Source organism: Pelodiscus sinensis, chromosome 3, assembly GCF_049634645.1.
Source record: "Pelodiscus sinensis isolate JC-2024 chromosome 3, ASM4963464v1, whole genome shotgun sequence".
Classification (NCBI taxonomy): domain Eukaryota; kingdom Metazoa; phylum Chordata; order Testudines; family Trionychidae; genus Pelodiscus; species Pelodiscus sinensis.
The window spans coordinates 18,775,821-18,801,985 of NC_134713.1; the positions used below are offsets into that span (position 1 = coordinate 18,775,821).

General features: G+C 46.2%; 1 long non-coding RNA gene across 1 annotated transcript; it reads right to left on the bottom strand.

The window, feature by feature from the left end:
- Window positions 1-461: 461 nt before the first annotated feature.
- Window positions 462-25,239, bottom strand: LOC112543790 (uncharacterized). Its single transcript, XR_003087027.2, has 3 exons — window positions 25,106-25,239; window positions 11,518-11,640; window positions 462-810 (listed from the first exon to the last, which is right to left on the bottom strand). It is a non-coding gene; the product is annotated as an uncharacterized LOC112543790 (long non-coding RNA).
- Window positions 25,240-26,165: the final 926 nt, after the last annotated feature.

Consider the following 26,165-nt stretch of genomic DNA (forward strand, 5'->3'; position numbering starts at 1 on the left):
AAAAGTTCAGAAAAGGGCAACAAGAATGATTAAGGGTTTGGAATGGGAGCTATATGAAGAGAGATTAAAAAGATGGGACTTTTCATCTTAGAAAAGAGAAGACTAAGGGGGGATATGATTGAGATCTTTAAACTCATGACTCTTGTGGAAAAAGTGAATAAGGAAAAGTCATTTACTTGTTACCAATATATTTAAATACTAGGGTTCACAAAATGAAATTAATAGTTAGCAGGGTTAAAACAAATAAAAGGAAGTTTTTCTTCATGCAGCACACAGTCAATCTGGGGAACTCCTTGCCACAGGACGTTGTGAAGACCAGGACTTTAACAGGGTTCAAAAAAGAACTAGATAAATTCATGGAGGTTAGGTCCATCAATGGCTATTAGCCAGGATGGGTAGGAATGGTTTCCCTAGCCTCTGTTTATCAGGGGCTGGAAATGGATGACAGGAAAGAGATCATTTGATGATTTCCTGTGCTGTTCACTGCCTCTGGGGCCTCCGGCATTGGCCACTGTCGGCAGACAGAATACTGGGCTAGATGGACCGTTGGTCTGACCCAGTATGACCGTTCTTTTGTTCTTATGGTATTTAACATAATAAATAACACTAGAAAAATATTACAAGTTTGACAGGTGGTGCGGCACAGCTCCTGGTCAGCATCCAGACTCTGCTCCTGACTTTCCAGAGACTGCAGGCAGGTGATGTGTTCCCTCTCGAGGTCTTACTGGGGTTGCCAGCGCCTGCGGGTCTTGTGGGGTTTGGAGGATGGTGCCGGAAGTGGTGCATGTGCCTCACTTGAAACTGGTCCAGCTGTGAAGAAAAGTGAGAAGAGCAGTCATCCCAGAAACCCAGCCCTCATCTTTGATCCAACACCAAAAGGTCTTTGGACAGACAACGGCGATGTGCTCTGAGCAAGGCTATATGTAACCTAGACAGTGGGCACCTTCCTGCAGGTACACAGATGTCCCAGGAGAGCTTCCCTATCCCCACATCCCAGGGACAAGCAGGCATTGGAAGGTGCCAGCCAGACCAGAAGCTAGCGGGCAGGAAGAGGGTGATGAGGTGGGTCACCTTCTCTCCATGCTGTGAACATGCCAGGTCCAGCAGTGGCGGCATCCCACAGGGAGAGGGGGAAGAGTGTTGGGGGAGAGGTGTGTGAGTGGCAGACACCATGTGCTTGGAAGGGCGTTACTGGGTCCCCTCTTCTTCCTCCCTCCCGGCAGGTTCCTATGGCAGGGGCTCGGAGTCCTCTGCCTTGCAGCACTTGCCTGGGAGCAGATGCTATCCCAGGAGCGTGGGCATGACCTCATGCCATGTGCAGCACTGCTGTTGTGTCCATGACCCCATCCTCCTTAGTGGTGGCTTGTGATGGGAAGGTGTCCCACCACAGTCTCGGGGCCTCTCCAGAAACCCTGTGATCAGGAGTGCAAGGTTCCTTTCATGTGCACTCTGTGTGCTCTGGATGGGCGCTCCACATGCACCCACGTGCAGAGGCTGCTGTGCAATCCCCAGGGCGAGAAAGCCGAGCGAGGAGCGTGCAGCCCCTCGCCGCCCACCGCCTCTCGCCATGTGTGCAGGGAAAGCAAAGCAACTCACCTGATGGGCCTTCCCTGCCTCATCTGAACCCTGGGTGACAACCCGGGAGTGGGGTACCGGCTCCATTGACAGGCTGATCTCCTGGCTGGCAGGCATTATCACCTGGCTGGCTTTGACTTCCTCTTCTTCTTCCTTGCCCATAGGCCCACCTTCCAGGAGACTAATGATGGATGTCTCCCGCCCAGAGTCCACAACAAGGCGGGGAGGGACTGATCCCCCCCCTCCCAGGATGCAGTGGAGCTGATCATAATAGGGACACAAGTGAGATGCTGCTCCAGAGTGGGAGCTCCGCTCTCTGGCCTGCCTCAGTTCTTCCACTTTCATGTGTACCTGCTCCAATGGCATGTGGTCCTTGCGGCCCAGCCTGTTGGCCACCTGGCTGTAGATATCAGCGTTCCTTCACCTGGTGCACAGATCCTGGAGGTTTTCCTCTTCTCCCCAGACCTCAATGAGATCCAGGATCTCTGTACCAGACCAGGATAGTGCCCTCCTGTTCTGCCCCTGGGCAGGGGCTTACGAGCTGGCTGTGGGCTCGCTAGCAGCACTGGAGGGCTTGGTGGGAGCACTGGGGTCAGCCACTGCTGCACGCAATGGTGGTGCAGCATGGCACAGGGCTGGCAGGGCCTTCCTTCTGCCCCAAGCCACCAGGGAGTTGTGAGAAGCCCTGGAGGCCAATTATTTTGAAATAACCACAGCTGTCCCGTCTATACACTTCCTATTTCAAAATAACTATTTCAAAATGGGCGTTGTTCCTCGTGAAATTAGGGTTTATTATTCTGAAATAAGAAGCTGGTTATTTTGAAATAACGGGCTTGCTGTGTAGACACTCACCTTGTTATTTCAAAATAACGCTACTGTGTAGATGTGCCCCCAGGGTGGTGAAGCACTGGAATAAATTGCCACGGGAGGTAGTAGAACACTGGTTGCCAACCTTTTTAACCACAAGATCACTTTTTCAATGTAAGTGCGATGTAAGATCTACCTCAAACCCAGATACCCTTGCCCTGCTTCTTTCCCTCCTCTTCTCTGAGGCCCTGGCCCTGCTCCACCCCTTCTCCAAGGCCTCACACTGCTTGCTCCTTCCCTCTTCTTCCTCGTTCTCATTCACTTTCACCAGGCTGGGTAGGGTGTTGGTGAGCAGGCTCTGGTCTTGGGTCAAGGGGTTTTAGAGTGTGGGAGGGGCTCTGGTCTTAGCCCAGGGCAGGGGATTAGGGTTATAGAATCATAGGGTCCAGGAGAGGTTTCAGGGTGCAAGCTCTAGGAAGGCGATGGGTGCAGGGGGACTCATGTCTGGGGCAGGAGATTGGGTGTAGGAGGAGGTTCTGGCTGGGCATCATTTAACTGAGATGGCTTCCAGGTGGTGGAGCAGTGGGGGTAAGGCAGGCTTACTCCTGCCCTGGCCCTGAACCTCTCCTGAAAGCAGCTGGCATGTACAGCAATGGCTCCATGGTGCCATGTGCTGCCCTGCATCTACAGGCACTGACCCAACAGCTTCTACTGGCCAAGGTTCCCCATTACTGATCAATGGGAGCTGCAGGAGAGGTGTCTGCAGGCAAGGACAGCATGTGGAGGCCCCCTGCTCTGCCTTTCTCAGGGGCTGCAGGGACGTGCCAGCCATTTCCAATAGCAGCAATTACCACAGGGATGGTTACTCCTGCCATGACAGGTTAGGCATTTTAGAACTCACTACTCAAAGATTTACATTTAAGCTGAAGAGAGAAATGAACATTATGAAATGCACAGAGTAGTCAAAAACCAAAAATAACCCACTTTGCAAGGAGTAAAAGAAATAACAACAACCCCCCACATATGTGTTTGGTCAGGAGATGAGAGTGAAGGACAGTGTGTGTTTGTGAGAATAACAGACACACACATATTGGCTGTGTCTAGACTGGCAAGTTTTTCCGCAAAATCATCTGCTTTTGCGGAAAAACTTGTCAGCTGTCTACACTAGCCGCTTGAATTTCCAGAAAAGCACTGACGATCTCATGTAAGATTGTCAGTGCTTTTCTGGAAATACTATGCTGCTTCCATTCGGGCAAAAGTCTTTTTCCGAAAGACTTTTGCCCAAAAGGGCCAGTGTAGACAGCATAGTACTGTTTTCCGCAAAAAAGCCCCGATCGCGAAAATGGCGATCGAGGCTTTTTTGCGGAAAACTGCGTCTAGATTAGCCACGGACGCTTTTCCAGAAGAAGTGCTTTTGCAGAAAAGCATCCTGCCAATCTAGACGTGCTTGTCCGAAAATGCTTTTAACGGAAAAGTTTTCCGTTAAAAGCATTTTCGGAAAATCATGCCAGTGTAGACGTAGCCATTGTGTGCAAGTGACAGAGATTTGCATTGCCAAGCTCCCTCTATCCCCTTCTCTCTGTGTGTGAAGATAGGGTACAGAAGTGGGGGACACCATGACATCAGTGTCCCCCCTCTGTTCCTTCCCACACCCTGCACAGTGAGCAGGAGGCTCCCAGAGGGGCAGCTCTAAGGCAGAGGGCAGGAGTAGCATGATGGTGAAGGGGCAACTGAAGTGCCAGCACTTGATAGCTTCCTAGCTAAACCAGTCAGAATCACCTGTCAGAGACTCCAAGATCTACCGGTAGATCCTGATCTACAGATTGGTGACCACTGTTGTAGAATCTCCATTATTGGAGATGTTTAAGAGCAGGTTAGATGGACATCCATCAGGGATGGTCTGGATGAGACTTGGTCCTGCCCTGGAGGCAGGGGAGTGGACTTGATGCCCTCTCGAGGTCCCTTACAATTCTTTGATTGTATAAGAGTAATATTAATAATAATTAGAATTGTAATGGCACTTAAGAATCCAGCCTCATGGTGAGGGTAGGTAGAACTGAGATTCAAGATCTCGGGCCAGATTAAATCTTTTGGGGTGCAAGGGTTAGTGGATTTTGTGGGCCCCCTAGGTTCTGAGGTGGGGCCAAAAATGAGGGGTCCAGTGTGCGGGACAGAGCTGCCAGTGAGAAGGATAGGGATGGGGGTGAAGAATCTGAGTGGGAGGTAGGATGCAGGAGCAAGCTGGGGGTAGGTGTCTGGCCAGGAGAGAGGGGGCAGGAACAGGGTGCTGGTGTGTGTCTGGCCAGAAGGGAGGGGGCAGGAGCAGAGTGCTGGCGAGTATCTGGGCAGAGGACAGGTGCAGGGTGCTGGCGGGTGTCTGGCCAGGAGAGAGAGGGCAGGAGGAGCTCAGCCAGTATCTAGGGGTCTCCAGGAACACAGGCAGTGCTGGAAGAAGTGCATGTGCTGCTCCTTGAAGAAAGCTAGCTGCTCAAAGTCTGAATCCTCCACTGCCATGTTAGCCTTCTACCCCCCTCCCCCTGACCCTGACTCCCAGAAGCATGGGGGAAGGGAGTGAAAATTAGGAAGTATGCACACTACAGTGGAAAGGGGAGGAGCAGCACGCTTCCTAACAAGCCAGATCTGATGCAGAACCTGGGAACCCCTCCCCCTCAGGAAGCTGGTGCCGACTCCAATTTTGCGAGGGGCAGGAGGCTGTAGCAGCAGCATGGGCTCCTCATTGTGGGGGGGAGGGCTGGGAATATTGACTGCATCAAGATCGACTGTCAGGGCCTCCACAATCGACCAGTCGATCACGATCACGATCACGATCGACTGGTTGGTGACCACTGCTGTAGTGGCGCTTAAGCCACTTACAGACAGAAAGATGAGTTTGCTTAACAGCCTTAGCTGAGAGTGAGTTGTCTTTTAGCTCAAGCAGTAGAGGCTCATGCACTAAGCTCTGGAGGTTCCAAGTTCAATTCCGCCTGCGAGTGCTACACTAGGTGCTGAACGAACAGAGCAAAAAGATAGCCCTTCCCCCCAAAGAGTTTACAATCTAGGGCTGTCTCCCCACTACCAGGTTATTTTGAAATATGTTATTTGAAATAAGAACTCCCACATAACTATTTCTAAATGAGTTTATTCCTCTTCACAAGCAGGAGTTCTTATTTCAAAATAACAGGCTTGGTAGGGTGGACGTTCACCTTGTTATTTCCAAATAACTCCCCAGTGTAGCTATACCCTTTGGCTGCGTCTAGACTGGCAAGCTGTCTACACTGGCTGCTTGAATTTCTGCAAGAACACTGACGATCTCATGTAAGATTGTCAGTGTTCTTGCGGAAATGCTATGCTGCTCCCGCTCGGGCAAAAACCCTCTTACGCAAATGCTTTTGTGCAAGAGGGCCAGTGTAGACAACGCGGTATTGTTTTGTGCAAAAAAGCCCCGATTGCCACTTGCTTGTGCAAAACTGCATCTAGATTGGCATGGACGCTTTTCCGCAAAAAGTGCATTTGCGGAAAAGTGTACGTGCCAATCTAGTCGCTCTTTTTCGCAAATGCTTTTAACAGAAAAACTTTTCCGTTAAAAGCATTTGCGTAAAATCATGCCAGTCTAGACGTAGCCTTTAAGTGCAAGGCAAGAGGTGGTTACAACAGATTTTGGAATACAAGCAAATAATAAGACAGTACACTAATAGTGGTCCACTGCCTAACCATTTTAATTTTTTGTTGGCATCATGGCAAAGGAGAGTTTTAAGGAAGGAGCAGAAGGAGAGCAATAAGGTACTAAAGTAGTATCTGGAGAGACTCCAGTCAAAATTGGGGACCATTGTGCTAGGCTGTATGAACAAAAAAATGAAGGAGTGTTTATCATAATGCCCTGATCCTGCAAACACTTCTCCACGGGATTTATTTATTTTACATGCTGTGAGTTGTCCCATTGAGTTTAACACATCTCACAGTGACTGCAATAAAGTTAAGTAAGTGCATAAATGTTTTCAGAACCAGGTCCTAAGGTGCAAGGTGAGTAAAATCAAGAGCAAGAAGAGAATGGAGGATGAGGGAGACAGCTTTGATAATGGGTGTTACCATAAGCCAGCAATGTGCACAGCTAGATAGTTAACCAGTCTGGTTTTTAGCTGTGAGATAGATGAGATAAATATCAGAATCCCAACCCTGCCAAAAGCCAACCACATACAGTCCTCTCTTTCTTTCACTTACATGTATAACTTCGTTCCTCATGTATGTGTAACCATGGATTTCACTGTGGTGAGCTGTGTACTTGAGTAGTGTCCCTGGGTGGCAAGACCCCCGTGGGATGTTTATTATGTCACAAAGGGCCAAAAGAGGCGCCTGCATCTATTTTGTTGTCCTTTGAGTGAAAATTGCAGAAGAGAAGGTCATGCTGCCTGCAACCCGGGTTTGCTGACTACCTAGGATATTTTCCATTTGTTCAGCACATCTTGTCATGTTTATATGCTTGCTCTTTCAGCAAACAATAGCTGCTTTCTTTTCCAGTGTAAAGAAAAGTAGAATGGAAATAATGACACAAGACAAATACATCACTAGGTCCTGTGCTGTCTTTTGGCTGTCAGATACAGTGCTGAATCCTACTCCCCTGGCTTACGTGAGCACCACCTGTGAGACTACCTGTGAAATTAAGGGTTTGGCCCATATTGTACACTGAGTAATGCAGAGCACCTGACGATATTGTGGGTATGTATTAATGGTACTTGATAAGGTCACATGTCCATGAGCCAGCACTATACTCAAGTGGCCCATAACCTATCCACATCTCATGTTTTTAGTGGGCCTCTTGCTTGTTATTTTTTATCTTGTGGATACTTGTTTTCACAGCTCCATTCTTCCCAGTACACAGGGGAAATGTACTGACTCTTTACCTTCTCTGCTCTCAGTCCTGGCCCTGGTCTTCCCTCTGTCACTTTGCAGGAGCAAAAGCCTCCTCCTCTGCAGTGCCTGTAAGCTGAAATAACTATTTTCCACCAGGCTTTTACCTTTTGTTTTCTCCTTTCCTCTGATAGCATTGATTTTCCTATTAAATGGTGGACCACATTGGGTCTGGTCTCTGCACAAAATGTGTGAAAGGCAAAGGCACAGGGGTGCAAGGAATTTCCCTACAGCTATAGTCCTTGCTCTCCCTGGAAGCTAATTGCATAAAAAAATAGATGGGGGAGGAGAAGGAAAAGCCCTGACTAGACTTCGCCCTCACTGGGAGAGTTGGGTGTGGAAGGGATGCAGGATCAGGGGGTTATGCTACAGGGCTTCTTGGGATACTCTTGTCTGAAGGAGGCTGCATCATACTGAACCTAATAAAGCGCCATGTGAAAACGGAACTGAGCTCCAAGCTCCTGGTGCCCCTGGAATTCTCTGCTACCCCAGTTTGCTGGGAACTGTTTTGAACTTTCTTTTTTTAAAAGAGTGATTAATCACACAACCGAGCTTGAAATCAATCCAACTGCAATAAAAGTGCCTTAGCGGAGTCTGCTCAGCCTAGTGAGCATTGTTTGCAGCAGCCTGACTTCAGGCATCAGGAAGCTCTTGTATTTGTTAACTTTCCAGCTCCCAGTTCCTGACTGCAGGAATCTTAACTGTTAACATCTGTACCCAGGGAAAGGCTTACGGAAAGTGACTCCCTCTTTTTGTTTTATTTATAGTTTACTTTTCATTAGAGTTTCTACCACACTGGTAGCTCTTACATTTCCCCTCAAGTTATTCCTCCAGATAGGGTTGCCAGATGGTTGTAACAAAAATACCAAACACCTGCCCCCTGCTCCCCCAAAAAAACAGCAGGAAAAAATTCTGTTAAAAAAAAAAAGAGGGGGAGACCAAAGTTGTTGAGCAAAAAAAAAAAGGACTCCAAGACTTATTAAGCAATAAATAAATAAATAAAATAGCATTAAAACAGCATGTCCCCTTTAAGAGTGCAAGGATAGGAACAGGTTAGATAGACATCTGTCAGGGATGGTGTAGACAGAGCTTGGTCCTGCCTTGAGGGCGGGGGGCTGGACTCGATGACCTCTCGAGGTCCCTTCCAGTCCTATTATTCTATGATTCTAGGGGAACGGTTGAGCACTAAGGCCCAGGGGAGTCATTGCTTCCCCTTGGTCTTTTTGCCGGCAGCCATTTTGTGCTGGCACCCTTGCGGAACCAGGAAAACATGGGGGCTGGGGTCGAGGGGCTGCGGGTGTTGGGGGCAGGAGGGAGGAAGCTGTGCACTGAGTGTTTGTAGGGTTGCCAGGTGCCCGGTATTTTTGACTCCTGACCAGGGAAAAAAAATCAGAAAATACAGGACATCTCAGGTGTCTGGTATTTTCTGAATTTTTTTACCGGATAGGAGGCGAAAATACCGGACAGTTCGGGTGAATACCAGACACCTGGCAACCCTACCTCCAAAGTAAGGGCCCAGTCTGGCAAGGTGTTGGCCTTCTTCACAGCCAGCTCTTGCCAAGCAAGATTATTCTAACAGTGGGTGGGTGAGATTCTGTGGCTTGCATTGTGCAGGGGGTCAGATTAGATGATCAAAATGGTCCCTTCTGACCTTAAAGTCCATGAGTCTATGAGTCTAAGCAGATTTGAAGGTCTTATTCCTGTGGAGGAGCCCCTAACATCCTTTCAAGATCAGCCCCCAAAAGCCTCTCCATCTCCTCCTCTTCTGCATGCGGTTTGCCACATACGACAAGATGGTGTTTTCCCACCGTATGAAATTTTTACAACCAGGCACCGAAGTGCAGAGAGGACAGACTAGTGTGGCTCAATAATCCCTTGTTGGTTTGGTTTTTAGGGTCTAATGGTGGCAGCAAGCGAAATTATCGTCTCCGTAAAACCCAGGTCTGCCTCTCTACTGGGGGCATGGGCAATGGTACACACACCATCCTCCGCAGGGGTTCCCGTCACATTAAAAAGTTTCCCAGGGAAATTCCTTGTGGTCCTTTTTGATCATTCATCAACCTCCCTCTCCCTGCCATTACTGACATACCAAAAGAGCTCTCCTATTCATCTGCATCCGCCCTGTCAGTGATCAGGTCTGTGGCTCTATACTGAGAGGGTTCAGGTACTCAGCTAGGACCCACAATGCTGGGATTCTATTCCCAGCCCAGTGACTGACCCACTGTGAGACCTGGGCAAGTCCTTTCCCCTCCCACCCTTTGTTTGCCTCGTGTAATTAGATTGCCAACACTTTGGGGCAAGGACCGTCTCTTGCTATGTATCACCAAAGTTCCTAGTGCAAAGAAGCATTGATTTCAGCCGAGGGCTCAGCGTGCCAATGCAGTGTTAACAGCAATAATACTGCAGGCAATGGCAAGGAATAGCCCAGTTGTGTGGTTGTTTTAAAATACATCCCTGCAGCTTGGAGGTTCTCTACTGAACATGTTGCAGTGATCTCCTGATTGTTATGCTGCTTCTAGAGAGCTCAGCAGGATTTGCTCTGTTCTTTCTATCTTACAAAGGACGACCAATCCAACATGTTCACCCACAAGCCTGATAAACAGCTGGATTTTAATCACACATAGCACTTGTAAAGCTCTTTCTTTTTTTAAAGCACAGTGCAAACATAAATGCATTAGTCTTTTCAACATCTATTTGAGAGAGGTAAGTAAGAACTATTATCTCCATATTACAGTCAGGGAAACTGACATACACTGTGGTTAATTGATTTGTCCAAGGCCACACAAAGAGTTAGTGGTACAGATCAGACATTACCAGCTCCTAATCTTATGCTCCGTTCACCATACCACATTACAATGGTGATCCTGGATTGTTATAACCAGACCAAGCATTAGCAGTGGATAGGGCTATAATTAATGTGGCAGGATTAGGGTCCTACTAAATTCATGGCCATGAAAAACATGTCACAAACCATGACATCTGATCTTTAGTGTGCTTTTACTCTATACTGTTCAGACTTCAGATGGGAGAGGGGGACCAATGTTTCTGAAACTGGGGGTCCTGGCCCAAAAGAGAGTTGCAAGGAGGGTATTACTAGATTATTTTAGGGGGGTTATAGTACTGCTACCCTTACTTCTGCATTGACTTCAGAGCTGAGCGACTAGCGTTTGGTGGCTATTACCCAAATCTGAAGGTAGCAGGCTGCCAGCTGCGGCACAGAAATAAAGATGGCAATATGATACTTGCCACCCTTTCCTCTGCGGTGCTGCTTTCAGAACTGGGTGGCCAGATAGTGGTGGCTGCTCGCTGATGGCCCAGCTCTGCAAGCAGCAGCACAGAAGTAAGGGTGCGAATATCGTACCATGCCATTCTTACTTCTGTGCTGCTGCTGTCGTGGTGGCTCTGCCTTCAGAGATGGGGTCCCAGCCTGCAGCCACCACTCTCCAGCTGCTCAGCTCTGAAGGCAGTGCCGCCACCACCGGTGACAGCCCAGTAGTAAGAGTAGCAGTACCACAACCCTCCTGCCCAATAATAACCTTGTGCCACCCCTCCACCCCTGCCCATAACTCCTAAGCAATTTGTTCCAGTGCTCAACTCCCTTGACAGTTAGGAAATTTTTCCTAATGTGCAACCTAACCACCCTGTGAGGCAAATTAAGCCCAGGCTTCTTGTCCTATCCCAAGGAGAATATTTTTTCACCATCCTCCTTGAAACTGTCTTTTATGTACTTGAAAATTGTTTTCATGAACCCTCAGTCTTTTCTTCTCCAGACTTAGCTGTGCTTGTAACATTGCTTAGTTGACAGGCCTGGCAAAGGCGGGGACGGGGGAGCAAAAGGAGCAATTGCTCTGGTGCCTAGAGATTCAAAAGGGCTCGGAGCTCCCAGCCTTCGAGCGCTGAGGGTGGAGTATGCTGCTATTTTGGGTGGCACTAAGGGCTGACTTCTCTTGGTCCCACCCCTTTCATCCTCAGCCCCAGCCTTTCCAGGGCACCAAACCAGACCCCCCACATTTTGCCCCAGGGCCCATGGTGGCTGTGGCCCAGCTGTAAGTTGGAGAAGGGGTACTGTGACTCAGCATTGCTTGAGGCAATGTCATAATTACTGTGTCAGTCATGCTTTTGATCCACTGATTGTACATGCCTATGGGCCATGTCTTCTGAGGGTAGGGCCATTCAGACAAACACTACTCTAAAGGAGAGGCAGGGTGTGGAGACAGCTGTCTTACTTACCTATCCTGGTATCCGGTGACTGATGTGTCAGTGGGCTGACATGTGGACATATACTGTACACTCAGGGGGAAGAAATTTTACACGGGCCCTTCATGATCCACTGGGGTCATCTGTCTTCTGACCCTAGGAATGTGTAAAAGAGTGATACATACACAGTCAGAATCAAAAATTTTATGTTCAATTTCTGTTCTCTTTTTTTCCCCATAGAAATTTGTCCAGAACACAAAACAGCAGTTTCGTTTCCCTTACACTCCTGCAACTATGCCAACCCTCACCATTCTATCATGTATAGAGCTGGTCAGAAACGGGAGGCAAGAACTGAGAGGCAGTGGGTTGTCCAGTAAAAGGACATTGAACTATGACTCAGGGACCTACTTTTACTTCCTGGAACCTCTGCTGTGAGGTCTTGGCAACTGCTTTTACTTCTCTGTGACAGGACTGGTTGAATATTTTCTTTCCCATCTTTTTTTTTTCCTGATAGAATATTTGGCTTTCAAGGCATTTTAAAAATATTTCTTCAGAGACTGAAAACTTGAAAACTGAAAATGTTTGAATTTGGGGCCACTTTTGGCTGAAAACATTTGGTTTACAGCATTTTACAGACCAAAACTTTTGGTTTTCAGGGGGTTCTTTTTAATGAAAAGTCACAGTTTTCTGAGGAAAAATAACCATTTTCTAACTGTCTCTCCTTCCATTTTCCCTCCCACCTTTTGTTTGTTTTGTGTATATATATTTACTACAGGCCATGTCTACACTACAGGCTTCTTGTGCAAGAAGCTTTTTGCCAAAGAGATCTTCTGCAAAAACTTCTTGCACCAGAGCATGTCCACACTGCAAAAGTGCATCAAAAAAGCAATGCGCTTTTGCACAAAAGAGCGTCCAGACTGCATGGACGCTCTCTCGAAAGAAAGCTCTGATTGATATTTACAGAATAACCACCAAAACACCTGTGCTTTTTTCGACTGGCTCTTTTTGCGCCAACAAAACCCTGCTGCCCATCCACATATAATAATAAGAGGATTTTTTTTTAAATTGGAAATAAAAACACTTTTGAATTTTCTTAAAATGTACAATTTTTGTCAACCTGTTCTAGTTAATAAAATAAAGTCAATATGTAATTCTTTTTTTTTTTTTTCTGAAATGCTGAAGTATCTAATGGCTGTGAACGGGGTGGGGGCAGAAACTACTATTCCGTTTAAAAATGTTTTTGTAATTTATGGCAGGAATAAAACAATCAAAGACAACTTCCCTCATTGATTAAATATATCTGTGGACCGTTGCGCAGATGCAAAAATGTGTATCCATATCCACCTCTGTATCCACAAAAATTAGCCTTGGATACCTGTGGATATCTGCAAATTTGCAGGGTATTAGATATAAAATTTGCATCTGCATCCAAAGCTGCAAAAATGAGCCTTGGATATCCATGGATTTGCAGGCCTCTGTAGATTGGGAGTTCCTAGATATAAAATTCTGAAGAGAAAAAAATACTCAACTTCTGGTTTTCCAAATCACTAGTTCCTGCACAGTTTGGCCAATTACGGTATTCCCCATGATTGATTTAAAAATTCTCCTGTGCCCCAGGTGCACACATGTGAAATTTAAGATGAACTTTATCAATCTCCTGTTAATCTGACTGAGGACAGGAGATGTGAAATGAACTAAATCACAGAATCATTGTGGCTGATGGTTTTTACAAAACCCAGATATGTACTGGGCACTTTACAGAACACACAGGTCACTGTGCATATCCCCAGGACATTGCAGGTCAACACCCTGATCCTACAAAGATGATGAGTAAGCAATGTGAACATAACATCCAATGAATCTGAATAGGCCTACTCATACTTCTCAAAGTTAAGCATGTGCTTACGTCTTGTAAACCAAACCTTAACTATCACAGTGGCATATCCAACAGAGGAAAAGGCTGAGCTTATAGGAAAATACTTCACTTTCTGTATATTGGTATATCCATCCTGATGGCTTTTTATCCCTAAGCACTAGCTAGACCCCAGAAAAAACAGCCTTTTTTCCCAAGGCTCAGACACATAATTCTAACACCCTAGCTATGTTAATGTCACCCTATAGCATTAACTCAGACTATAGTGATGGAAGGGTTTTTTCTGTTGCTGAAGGAACTCGACTTCCTCAAGCAATGGTAGCTAGGTTGATGGAATCATTGATTTGTCAACCAACCTGTGTCTACACTGCAGGTTAGGTCAGTAGCTACATCACCGAAGGGGCAGATATTTTGAACCCATAGCTGTAGCTGCGTTGATCTAAGTTTTAAGTGTAGACCAGACTTAGGCATGGGCGGCAGGTGTGCCTTCCCTGGAAAACACTCTCCCTTCAACTGCCCTTACTCCTCGTGGAAGCAGGACTATCAGCATCAACCGGAGTTCCCATCTCAGTTGGAATTAGCGTGTCTTCACTAGACTCATTAATTCGAACCCTGGAAGATCGACAGCAGCAGCTTCAATCTTCTCTGTAGTGTAGACGTACCCAGAGTGACCAGCTGGAGGCATGAGTGCTCCCCTGGTGACACACACACACATATAAATTAGAAATGGAGAAGAACTGTTAGGTCATCTACTCCATTTTCCTGCCAGTGAAGATTTATTCCCTATAATTTCTGGGTCCTCCTGACTACAGGACTTGTTTAATCTCATGGATCAGACTTTTCATTGATGGGGATTAAAATATGAGTACATCATGTAATAAGCAAGAAGCTCATAAAATATGCGCAAGGAACATAGACGTGCCTAAACATATTAAGTAAAACACATCTTTCAGTACCGGTTCATCCATTTGGGAGATTGCAAAGGAGTTATTTTAGCAGCCTTCCTCATTCACTTAAGCAGTGTGTGTAATAAAGGGAACAAAATTCAGCCTGCTGTCTTCCCTTACTCCCAGTTCTGCTTTGCGAGTGCCTATTACTGACCTGTTTACCTGTGTGTTCTCTATGGTTCTGTGTTCAAGTGGAACAGATGTTCCTTCCCACAAGTAAAAACTGGTGCAGGGCCACCATTAGCTCATTTGTTCCTGGGTTCATGTATACTGGCATTACAGCACTATTGCTTCAGAAGCTTTACAACACGTTTCAAGCAGCCACCTAGAGCCAGGCAGAGATCCTTAATCTCCTTGCCATCTGGGTGGAAGGGTCAGTGCAGCAGGCTCATACCACCACAATAAAGATGTGTTTGCAGACATTGCTAGTCAGCTGTCTGCTAGGGGTCACTGACTTCCCAGACACTGACTAGTGCAGGACAAAGAGCAAACAGCTCAGCAGAGCCTACATTAAAAGGGAGGGAGCCTCTGGCTGTGGAAGTGAGGCTTGTCTTTTTTTTTTTTTTTTTTTTTAAGGAATGAAACTAAACAGGATTTTGAGCAATTACATCATTACCAAACCCAAGAAGGTTTTGGAATCTGCTGCTCAGCCAGCCTCCTCCCCAGGATGAGCAGCAAAGGAAGAGGAGCATGTGAAGGTCAATGAAAAGCTATCTCTGGGAAGCCAGGCTCTCTTTGGGACTCAAGACCCCGAGGGCAGCCATGTAGGAAGCAAGCCTGATTCCTAGCCAGAGAGACAGGCTGGGAGTGAGGAGGCACATGCTATGGAGACGATCTTGGCATGTAAGCATCTATCTTGGGTCACCCTAGCCTCCTTGTTTGTTCAGCACCCTATACATTTTCAAAGTAGCAGCTTGACCAGCCAACCAATTGGTTTCTGTCTCATGCTACAGCCCTATTGACTGTTTCCAAGCTCTCACCAAGGAATGCAGATATCCATCAATTTTTCTTTCTACTTCCCACATCTGTGATGCCTACTGAATCTCTCTCCTGTCCCCACCACCACCTCAAACAAACTTCACCTACTCTAAAAGACAGTCAGCAACATGGTCCAGTCTCTACCCAGTGTCCCTTTAACACCTCTCCTGGGGCATATACAAATACAGTAATACTCCAATAGTCCAGCATCCAATAGTCCAGCACGCCTGATAGTCCGGCATCAAAATGGCAAGAGCCTAGGGAGTGAGCTTCAGCAAAAAATGAGTCACAAGGTAACAGCGACAGCAGCTAAACTGAGCAAAAAGTGTAAAAAAGGCTTAAAAACCTAAAACATTACAGTATACTGTATACAGTATGTACAATAAAAGGGTTAAGAACAATTTATATACAGTATATAATGTATACAGTATATATAACCAGTTTATAGTACCTCCTGATAGTCCGGCATATCTGATAATCCGGCACCACCTAGGTCCCATAGGTTCCGGATTTTCGGAAGTCTACTGTATTGAAAACATTCAGTTGGGCAAAATTCCACTCCACTGAGACTGTGGTTACAAAGAAACAAGTTTGGTTAGTATTCTCTGTTTACATGAGGTGGACATGGGCATTGCATGCCCTTAAAGCTACTAAAACTGAGGTATAAATGTCCTGTAACACAAATTCACACAGAACAAAAGTTTACTTCTAGAATAGGAAAGGATAGCTCTTCAGAGCTTTTCACAGGCATACCTAGAGAAAGCCTGAGAGCAGTTAAAGCTTCAAACAATCAGTGCAGAATCCCATCTATTTTTCTCTGCACTGTTGGTAGTTCTGCAGGAGAAATAAAGCAGAATCTAAAGACTGAGATATTGCTGTCCTGGAGCACATGCTGCTAGCATGCACAGACAATCCAGTGTCCTCAATCAGGACTCAGTCATGGTCTGCAGCCCCTGGATAATACAGGTCACTGGGAATACCAGAATATGTTCTTTGCTGTGTCCTCCAGGCACCCTCCAAGAGTCCACCCTCTACTCCTCTCTGCCCAAGCTCAGGGCAGAGAGGACAATTTTGTTTGAGAGCTCAGTTTTTCTGAGCCATCTGATGCACTAATAACCCAGCTCCAACACTTGACACCAGCAGGCCTAAGAAAAAGAAGTGTGCTAACTGGTGATTTGGAGCTCCCATTCTGGACCCGCTGTCACCATTAGTGCATTCTGCCCTGCCCTGCACAAAGGGAGTCATTTTAAAGCTTTGGCTCATTTCTGTTTTAATTGCCAGATTATTTCTGGGTGATATTGAATAAATTGTAGTATAATAATAAAAACAATTCAATTTCAGTCAGACAGTGCTGGCAATGCATTTCACACAGAAGAATTATAAACTCTGCATCAATCAGAGGTTTTGACATAGGTATAAAGAGGTACAGAAACAAGACATTAGTAATGCCACAACATGCCACATCTACCTCCCATAATCCAGACTGCATGGCTCACAATCCTGTTCTCAGAAGGTACAGGCACAGCATGTCGGCAGGTGGCCACTCCAGTTTCAGGGATATTCAGCACTGATCTCGAAAAGCATTAAGAGGCTGAGTTGAGAGACTGTCTCCAGTCTCTGTGTGAAGATGCTCCAGGGAACCCTGTAGTAGCATCTGCTCAGTGTCATTGTCTTCTTCCTCATAATCTTCTTTCTTCCCTGGTACTGGTGCTGGAAGAGCTGGGGCTGCAGCCACATAATCTGCTGTGGGGCAGATCCGTAGGGGATGTGGAGGCATGGAACAATCCCCGTGCACCCCAAGCCCTACCCTACCCTGCATCTTCCCATCCCTGCTCCAGCCCCAGCTCTCCACCTCCTTTGCTCTGCCATCTCCCAGCTGGGTCGCTCCACTTCCTGATGTCACAGTGAAGTGAGTGACCCAGCTGGGAGATGGCAGAGCAAAGCAGGCTGGAGCTGGGCTGCTTCGCTTCCTGCCACTGGTGAATACAGGGGTGGGCCCAATCCCTGCTGCCGACACCAGACACACACCCCTGCTAGTCCCCCAGGCTGCCCCCTCCCCCGTGCTGGTCTTCCAGAATGCCCTGGGCCTTGTGGCCCCCCCCCCCCAATGTGTGAATCCCAGGGTGGGATTGACCCCCTCCTCCAATCCCCCCAATTCCACTGGCTTCCGCTATGCATCCCGCAATGCATAGTGAGAAAAATCCCCAAATCAATACTGCTCAACAGCAAAGCAAAACACCATGGAATACCCTCCCAAAATGCTACAAGCTTCGTTCACAGCAAGCTACCACCCAGTGTACACAATGATGCAGACTGAAAGAGGGCACAGCCATCCAGTAAGCACACTATTAATAAGGCTTATATATAGTGCACCAAACAGAGTAAATCAACTCAGTGCAAAGTAATCCTCCAGGATAGACAAGGCCTGATATCAACCCCATTAAATTATGTGGATTAGCATCAGTCTAAGTCAAAAGATCAGAGATCACAGTGTTTGGAACGTCCTTTAGTAGTAGGTGGTAGTGCTATTTATAAAACTTCTTAGTACAGGAAATTCCTGATTCCATACAGTAATAGTGATGGTACAGAGGTAGTAAAACAGCATCTGGAATGTACCATTTGCAAACTAAAACACTACTTAAAAATCTATAGTAACCCAGAGGGATAATATACTTCTTATTCCCTCACACCACTGCAGTAAATGACAGAGTATTGTCAGCCTCACCACCAGTGACAGAAGACAGTTTTCATCACAGTATTTATTACAGTTGTCTAATGGACGCTGTATAGTTCATATATGATATTGACTCTTCAGATAACTTAGGCAAATCACTTTTGCCAAATTCAACTTGCTTAGCAGGTATGCAGATTGATTTGATTTCATTGGATGCGCAGAGCTTGATCCAATCTTTGTTCAGAAAAGTAAATACAAAAAATTGGGTTTATTGCTGCATTAAATAAAGGCAGCACAGCTTGCACGGTCTGCTGTTTTGTTTGTGTTGGCAGATCCGGGTGTGGGTCTCTAGCTATGGGTGTGGTTTCCAAATCCATGCTTCAGGCAAATATGGTCTGAGTTTAACCCATACCTGAGCTTGTGCACGGTTCCCCAGTATGTGTTGGACTATTAATCTAAACACCTTGGAAGTTTGGAGAACTTTGACTCCACAATTTAACTTCCGGGATAGTCACCATTTCTGCAATAGGTCAAAGCCAGATGTAAACACTTTAGATTGTGGCATAAACGTGATCTGATTCTCTATCTGGCACCACATATTATGCCAGAGGTTTCTCTAGTATAGAACTCTGAGGAAATATTTCCATGTTCTTTTGTTCCGGATAGCCTGTCTAGAAAGGGGATCTCTGAACATCAATGGGCGTATTAGGGACCAGAAGAGCAACTGTGTTTAGTATTTTGTAAGAAATGAACAGTCCTCATTCTGAACTTCAGGCACAAATGAAGTGGGTTGTGCCCACAAAAGCTCATAATACCGTCTAGATTTTTCATTAGTCTCTAAGGGTATGTCTACACTACAAAGTTAATTCAAACTAACAGCCATTAGTACGAATTAACTTTAATAGGGGCTATACATGCAAACCGCTATTTCGAATTTAATTTGAAATAGCGATGCCTCATTCTACGAGGAGTAATGCCTAGTTCGAATTAAGTAGTTCGAATAAAGGGCTGAGTAGCCACTTAATTCGAATTAGCTGGAGGCTAGCCCTTCCCAGGTTGCCCTGATGGCCACTCTGGGCCAAACCAGGGAAACTCTTCTGCCCCCCTCCCGGCCCCAGAGCCCTTAAAGGGCCACGGTCTGACTACAGTGCTTGTGCCAGTTGCAAGCCTGCCAGCACCCAGCCAGCAGACCCTGCACCTGGCACAGCATGAGCCAGTCACCCACTGCCACCCAGCCCTCTGCCTCTTCCCAGGACCAGGCTGACGGCTCACAGAAGTCTGCCCGGGGTTGCAAGAGGTGGGCGCCCGCCTGGTCTAGTGCAGAGCTCGTGGACCTCATCGAGGTTTTGGGGGAGGCCTCCAATGTCCACGATTTCCGCACTAGGCACAGGAACGCAGCCATCTACAGCCGCATGGCTGCTAGCCTGGCCACCAGAGGCCACATGCGGACCCGGGAGCAGGTCCGCTGCAAAATAAAGGACCTGCGGCAGGCGTACTCCAGGGCCTCCCAGCCAGGAGCCGACCCAGAGGCCTGTCCTCATTATGAGGCCCTGGACCACATCTTAGGGGCTCACGCAGTCCATGCCCCCTGGGTGGTGATCGACCCCGGGGCAAAGAACCCTGTCCCTGACACAGAGGAGGAAGAGGAGGATGCTGAGAGCCAGGAGACTTCAGGGAGCCTGCCCAGGACCCAGGTCCCCCGAGGCATCCCACAGAGCACATCAGTTGTGTCATCCGAAGCCGGGGAGGGCTCCACATTTGAGTGCCATCATGCTCCCTTTATGTGTATGGGCTCCACAGGCCCCTCTATCTGTACACTCTCGACCCATTTCACACGCACATGCCCTTCAATCACCAGCTATTCCCCCCTTCCCACTCCTGCCCCATCTGCCAATAAAATAGTTCGTTCGTGTGCAGAGTTCGGAGCCTCTCCAGGCAGCTAGCATGGGTCTACGGGAAGTGACTTATCCAGAAGGGCTATGCTCTATGGGCTTGTGGGCCTCATGTGTAAATGAAAACCCAATACCATTAGTAAAACGGGGCCCAACTCCAAACGAATCCCCTTTGGTCCATGTGCTCCTGGGCACCCGGCTCACTAGCAAGGGGAAGGGGCTGGGTTATGTGCGAGTGGCCAGGTAGGGAGAGAATTCCCTGCTCTCTACACCTGGTTACTGCCCATCTTTGCAGGGTGGCAGCTCTCCAGACATGCCCTTCCAGCTTGCAAGCGAGTTCCCAGGGACTGTGTGAGCTTTGCTCGATGGTGAGCCCCAGGAGCTGAGAGCGCCGAGCAGTTGCTCCGGAGAGACGGGGAAGCAACCAGGGTGCAACGTAATTGTGCTGTCCCCAAAGGGCAGGGTGTGCAGTGTGGCCAAGAACTGCCCAGCTTATGGCAGGCCCAGGAGAGTGCGCCTGAGCCAGGAGGCCCTCGGTCACCAGCACGTGCCAGGGCTGCTCGCCCGGGGGGGGGGGGGGGGGGGGGGGCGGGAGATCTGCAGCGTGGTCCCCCAGTGCTGTAGCTGGGCCCAGGCCACACAGAGCAAAGTGCAGGTGTACGGGCCAGGCAGGCTGGGGGCAGGCTCAAGACGCAGGTGAATGCTGTTCCAGGGGGTACACAGGAACAGAGCCACTGTCCCCCAATTTCAGAAAGTGGTCATGTGGTCAGGGCTTCTGTGGCGAGGCCCCGGGGAGCAGGGAGGCTGCGCGGCTGAGGGTGGAGGTGGGTAGCAGAACGCAGATCAACACGATGACAGGAAAAAATGTTTTATATGGAGAGATTTGGCCCATTTCTCGTGTCCTGTTTGGAACTGTTGCACGTGCAAATTACATGTGGTGCAGGCTTGGAGACAAAATTCCCCAGCATCACAAAACCACATGACATCCCTACATTGGATTTTGTATGTATGTGGTCAGCTGACACAATACTTGTGAAATCAGATGGACAGCAAGAGGCAACTATATATTGACTGAGCATTCAAGGAAGTTCACAGGTGTTGTCTGTTTCAGGAAGTATATGGAATATACTGGGTTCAGAAATAGTAGGAATATGGACTGAAGGTAGGTTAAACCTGATGTGTGGTGCCTCACCAGTTCAGTGTATGTAGAGTGATAACTGTGGGTCATGCCAATGGATATTGAATAGGACAGGCTAAGGTAAAGGAACAAGGTAATGGGCAGACTGTAAACGATGTTAGTGGGATCTTAATTTCCTGGGCCTATAGCATTTATAGTTGTAAAACTATGATATTCTACCACCACGGGCTCAAGGGGCAGCCAATTTAAGCTATATTTTCATTCAGTTTTTGTCCCAGTTTCTTTAGGGGTTTATTTTTTGGGAGGTGGGGAGAAGAAAAAGGTTGGCTGTTGTACACACACTCCTCAAGAACAGCAACATGGGTGGGTTTCCTTGAGCCTGCTGGTCATCTGTAAATTAGTGATCTGAGGGAGCTCTCTTCTGCCATCTAGTGATAAACTGCTGGAAAGACCTCCAGAGCAGACCATGTTTGCATAGATACACCTACTTTGCCAAGGTGAGCCATAGACTTACACATGTTTTGCCAAAGCGAGCGCTTTTTTTTGTTTTGTTTGGGGTTAAAAGTCACTTAAGGCTTGATACAGCAGTAATAACGTGTTTTATCTTTACTGAATGACTAAAGGACAGCAGAACTACCTGAGAGTATCGCCCTAACATTTAACTTCACTCTCTGAGCAATGTGTAGTGGAATAAATGCTAGTGATTATTGGGTGGGTGTGGGGACAGCAGGAGTAGGTCAGACAGTTGAACTCTGTTTAAAAGTTCTAGCTGCTGCTTGATCCTCGTCCTCCAGTATTTAAAGAGAGCTGCTTAGATTCTTTGTTTCTGCTCAGAGATGTGTAGCTGACATCACTGATGACCAGGTCTAGGGGGCAGGTGTGGGAACAGTGTTCTGGTGGAAGACAATTCAGAGGGTGCCAAGGCAAAGAGATTCCATACCGCCTAGTGAAATTGCTAAGAATGCAGCTAGGCAGTAGACTCACAAAACACAACATCACAGCTACAGGCAGCAGCAAGAAACAAGTGACAGAGGCCTCGCTTAACCATTACCAGAGATGGAGGCAAAGGTACCTGAACGCAGCCCTGCACCACAGGACTTCATTGATCTTGGCAGTGCAGTGGAGGGAGAGAGGGAATAGTGTGTTAAAGGGCCTTCTATTGCACTTTCATTCTGCAAGGTGGGAAACTGAGACCAAGAAACTGTGGCACTTGTAACTTACAATATGAGCTTCATTTTCTCCTTCCCATAGGTATTTTTGTCCCAGATTGTTCTTCTTCCAAATCTCTACTGCTCACCTTTCCTCTCTCCACTAATGCTACCCACCCACGGGTGCTCTTTGCTCTCCTCCAGTCCTTTTTTTACCATCATCCCCTGCTGCTTTCTCTCAGTCACCTCCACAGCCACCCAGACTTGCTCCTGCTTTCCCATGTTTCTTAATGGCAATTTCATAGACCTACTTTTTAGTTTAAAGAACCTTTGAGATGAGTGGAACTTAGGGCATGCACCAGAGGTCTAATGGGAATTATAATATACCTAGAGGGTCAGTTCTTGTAAGTGTAATTCTAATTACAATTGATCTGAATTTTGTAGTTTGAGTGGATCTTGGTTCTTTACTCAGTGTTTAGGTAAACAAATTAAAAATCCCTCAGACCGATATGTAAAGGGTTCAATCACAGACGTCCCTTGAAGCTGTTACCTGGTATGCTGATCATGCCACTGAGCCCACCTACCTGCCTTTTGGGGCACCCAACCACCTTGTCCTGCAAAGCTAGAAGCTCTGGTCTTCTACAGCCAAGACACAGAGTTGGGGTAAAAGCTTCCCCCCCCCCCTCCCCCAGTGGAGCAACACACACATCGAACCAGTTCAGCTCTGAGAGGGCTCAGCTATAGGGCACCAGGAACATGACCCCAGAAAGGACTCAAACCCTAAATAAATCAGTCTTACACTGTATAAAAGTTTTACATAGAGAAAGCTCATGAGATGTCTGTTTTCTTTATCAATTAAAGAGAAATATACACAGTGGTTACTCTCTCTTCCCCCCCAGATAACAATTATGTACACTGGGTTTGATAATAAACAAAAGAGTTTTTATTAAGTATAAAAAGTACAATTTAAGTGATTGCAAGTGAAAACAGACAGTTCAAAGCAAGTTGCTAAGCCAAAATATACAAAACATGCCAGCTAATTCTAATACATTAAGGGTACATCTACACAGCGGCACTATTTCGAGATATCGTCTGTTATCTCAAAGTAGCTTTCTGTGCGTCTTAACAGCATGCCCATTATTTGAAAATACATTTGAAATAATGGGAGTCCTATTCCGGCACAAGGATCAAGAAAGATGCTGAAATAATGATTTATTTCAAAATTAGCGCTGTGTAGACAGTGCCAAATTTCGAAATAAACTATGCAATTTGCTGTACCGTAAGAGAAATTTCGCACCCTTGTCCTCATTCCTGATAAAATTCTTCAAGACGGAGTTGATCTTTTTCTCTGGCCTGTTTCTACAGCTTTTTAGAGTTCTTTAGAGCATTCTGTTTTAAGGTTTCTTCATGTGTGTCCTCTTAAAGTGGGAAGTCAATTTCAAAAGTCAGCTGAAGACAAAAGAGCGATTGCTTTCTATTCCTTAAATAGACTTTGCTCAGGGCAGGAATCATTTGTGTTATCTCCCAATCCCCATGGAAAAATACCATATTCAAGATGGTTTACAGCAGCAGGCGCCACGGTCACCTGTCTTTGTAAGTCCAACTACAGTTTGGGCTTACGGGAACAACAAACCAATTTACAGAGCACTGTCTTGAGCATCCGGGCATAAAGTTTCCTTGCGTACAACTAATGGCTTTTCATTAGATTAATAAAACAGGTTTACACTTCATATTTCTAACTTCATGTACAAGAATGATATATGCATAAAACAGAATATACACATTCAGCAGATTTTAATTTTAAAAGTGATGTTACGTGATGCATTTTGCCTAATGAGTTTTCAAGGTATGCATATTCATATTCAAAGCCTGGGGGGAGGGGCACTGTGACACTATATAATGTATTTTCTCTGTTCACAAAATACTGGTTGTGTCCCATGCATTAGTATTTAGTATTTCTAGGAAAGCCAGCACTAGTGAGTGAAGACCTTAAAAACACAGCTGCATGTTTTAAATACAACTAAAACTTTGTTTCCATCCAGCTTCCCATTAAGAGCAGATTTTAACCAAATACATAAAAAGAAAAATAACAGGGTGAGGTGGTGAAATGAGAATAGGAAAAAAAACAACCAGCATGGAACAAACCATACAAAATTGTTCTCAGCCTAGAATCTGTGGGCCTGAGTCTCCATTGTGTTATACCCGTTTTACAATGCTGACACTCCACTGGAAGCCCAGTGCAAAAGTGTTGCTCAGAAAGGAAGTGGAAAGGATTCTGAGCCTGAGGTATTTGTCTTACAGAATGCCTGAACCTGCCAAGGTTACACTTCTATCCTAACTTGCAGAACCCCAGGTATTTCACATCTCTCTGGAATGGGGGATGCCAGCTATTCTGAATTGTACCAATTTGAAAAATGGAGAAATGTCTTCTAGAGGATCGTGCCCATGCTCCAGAATGAGACCACTAACTTCAGTGATCTCCTACAGGGAAAGGCAAGATCATTGACACACTGTGGACTGAACAAATATATATATATATATATTTAGGAAAACTGGACCCAGGTCAACAAATCCATATCCTGAACTCTAGATCAGAGAATACTGGAGTGGGGCACTGGAATGCTACTTAAATTATAATAAATACAACTAAAGGAAGCCCCAATCAATCCCCCTGGAATATATAGTCAATACAATTTACATAAAGTGCCTTACATGGGCAGAAAAGGTTATGACAAATGTGGCACAACCTTTCTCACTGAGATGTGTTTTCCCTGGTTAGCTTACTGGAAAACAAGAGGTTTACAGAGATATGCGAATAGAGAATGAGCTTGTTTTGCATTCTAGGGCAGGAGGGCAGTGACTCCATTAAAGGGAGGAAAGTTGGAATGGAAAGTGGTGAGCAAGATTAATAGGCAGGTGAAGGGGGAGTGAAGGTGGGAGTATCAAGAAAGAAGAGTACAGATGTACTCACAGTTGGAGTTGTGTAGAGTCTTGAAGTGGAGGAGGAAATGTTTGAACTTCCTATGAGAGAGAGGGAAACTGATGGAGGACTGCGAAGGAAGGAATGCCATGGACTGCAGCAGATGAGAACGATCACAATTTTCATCAACCCAAAGGTGATAAACATTTATGGATATACATATAAATCCCTATCCATATCTGTTCATGCTCTTTTATGAAACTCCACTGCTGAGCGTATTCATATATGCTAGATCTTATTTTTCTTCCAATACTGGGAAACCCTTCAGGGTTGAAATATCAGCTGTTTTCTGTTACACAGCCATCTGTTATGTAAAATAACTTTGAAGTTTCTTTTTTAACCTGCCCTGGTAGCTTTCCTGTTTTGATGATGTATTTTTCTCTAGTTGTTTTTGGTTTCTTAGCCTTCTTTTAAGATGCAAAATAGCCATTTTAGTTACTGCATAAGCAATATTAAAAATAGCATAAAATTGGCCTCTCTCTATGTAGGGCCTCTTTACTATGAGACCCTCTAACCCAGGGGTCGGCAACCTTTCTAAAGTGGTGTGCCAAGATTTAACCCTCCTGCCCAGGAGCGTGGGAGGGGCTCTCTCCATTGACGACAGAGGGATGCAGTCTAGACATACCCTATGTGCAGTACACTGTGTGACAAGCTACATATCCATGTCATCATCACACTGTAATTCTTTTCTCAAACCCTATCTTTCCCTCATCTTTGTTTGTTCTGTTCACTTTTTTATGAGCATGTAAGTTTCATCTGTAAAGCTTTTTAGGGTAAGACCATCTCTCTACATTCCCCTGTAAAGCACCTAGAACATTTTATGGCTGTTTAAAAAATAAATATCAAGTTAATCCATATCTCGCAATGCACATATCGCTATGGGAAATGTCATATATTTCTGAGCATTGCAGTTTTACACAGAGATAGCTTTCTCCAGGTATATGGGTGATGTATCACCATTTCTGTTTTAAAGATCCCTTTCCACTCCCCAATTCAGAACAAAACTAGAAATTTTAAAAGATTGGGGGTTCTAATCAATACAATACGTCTA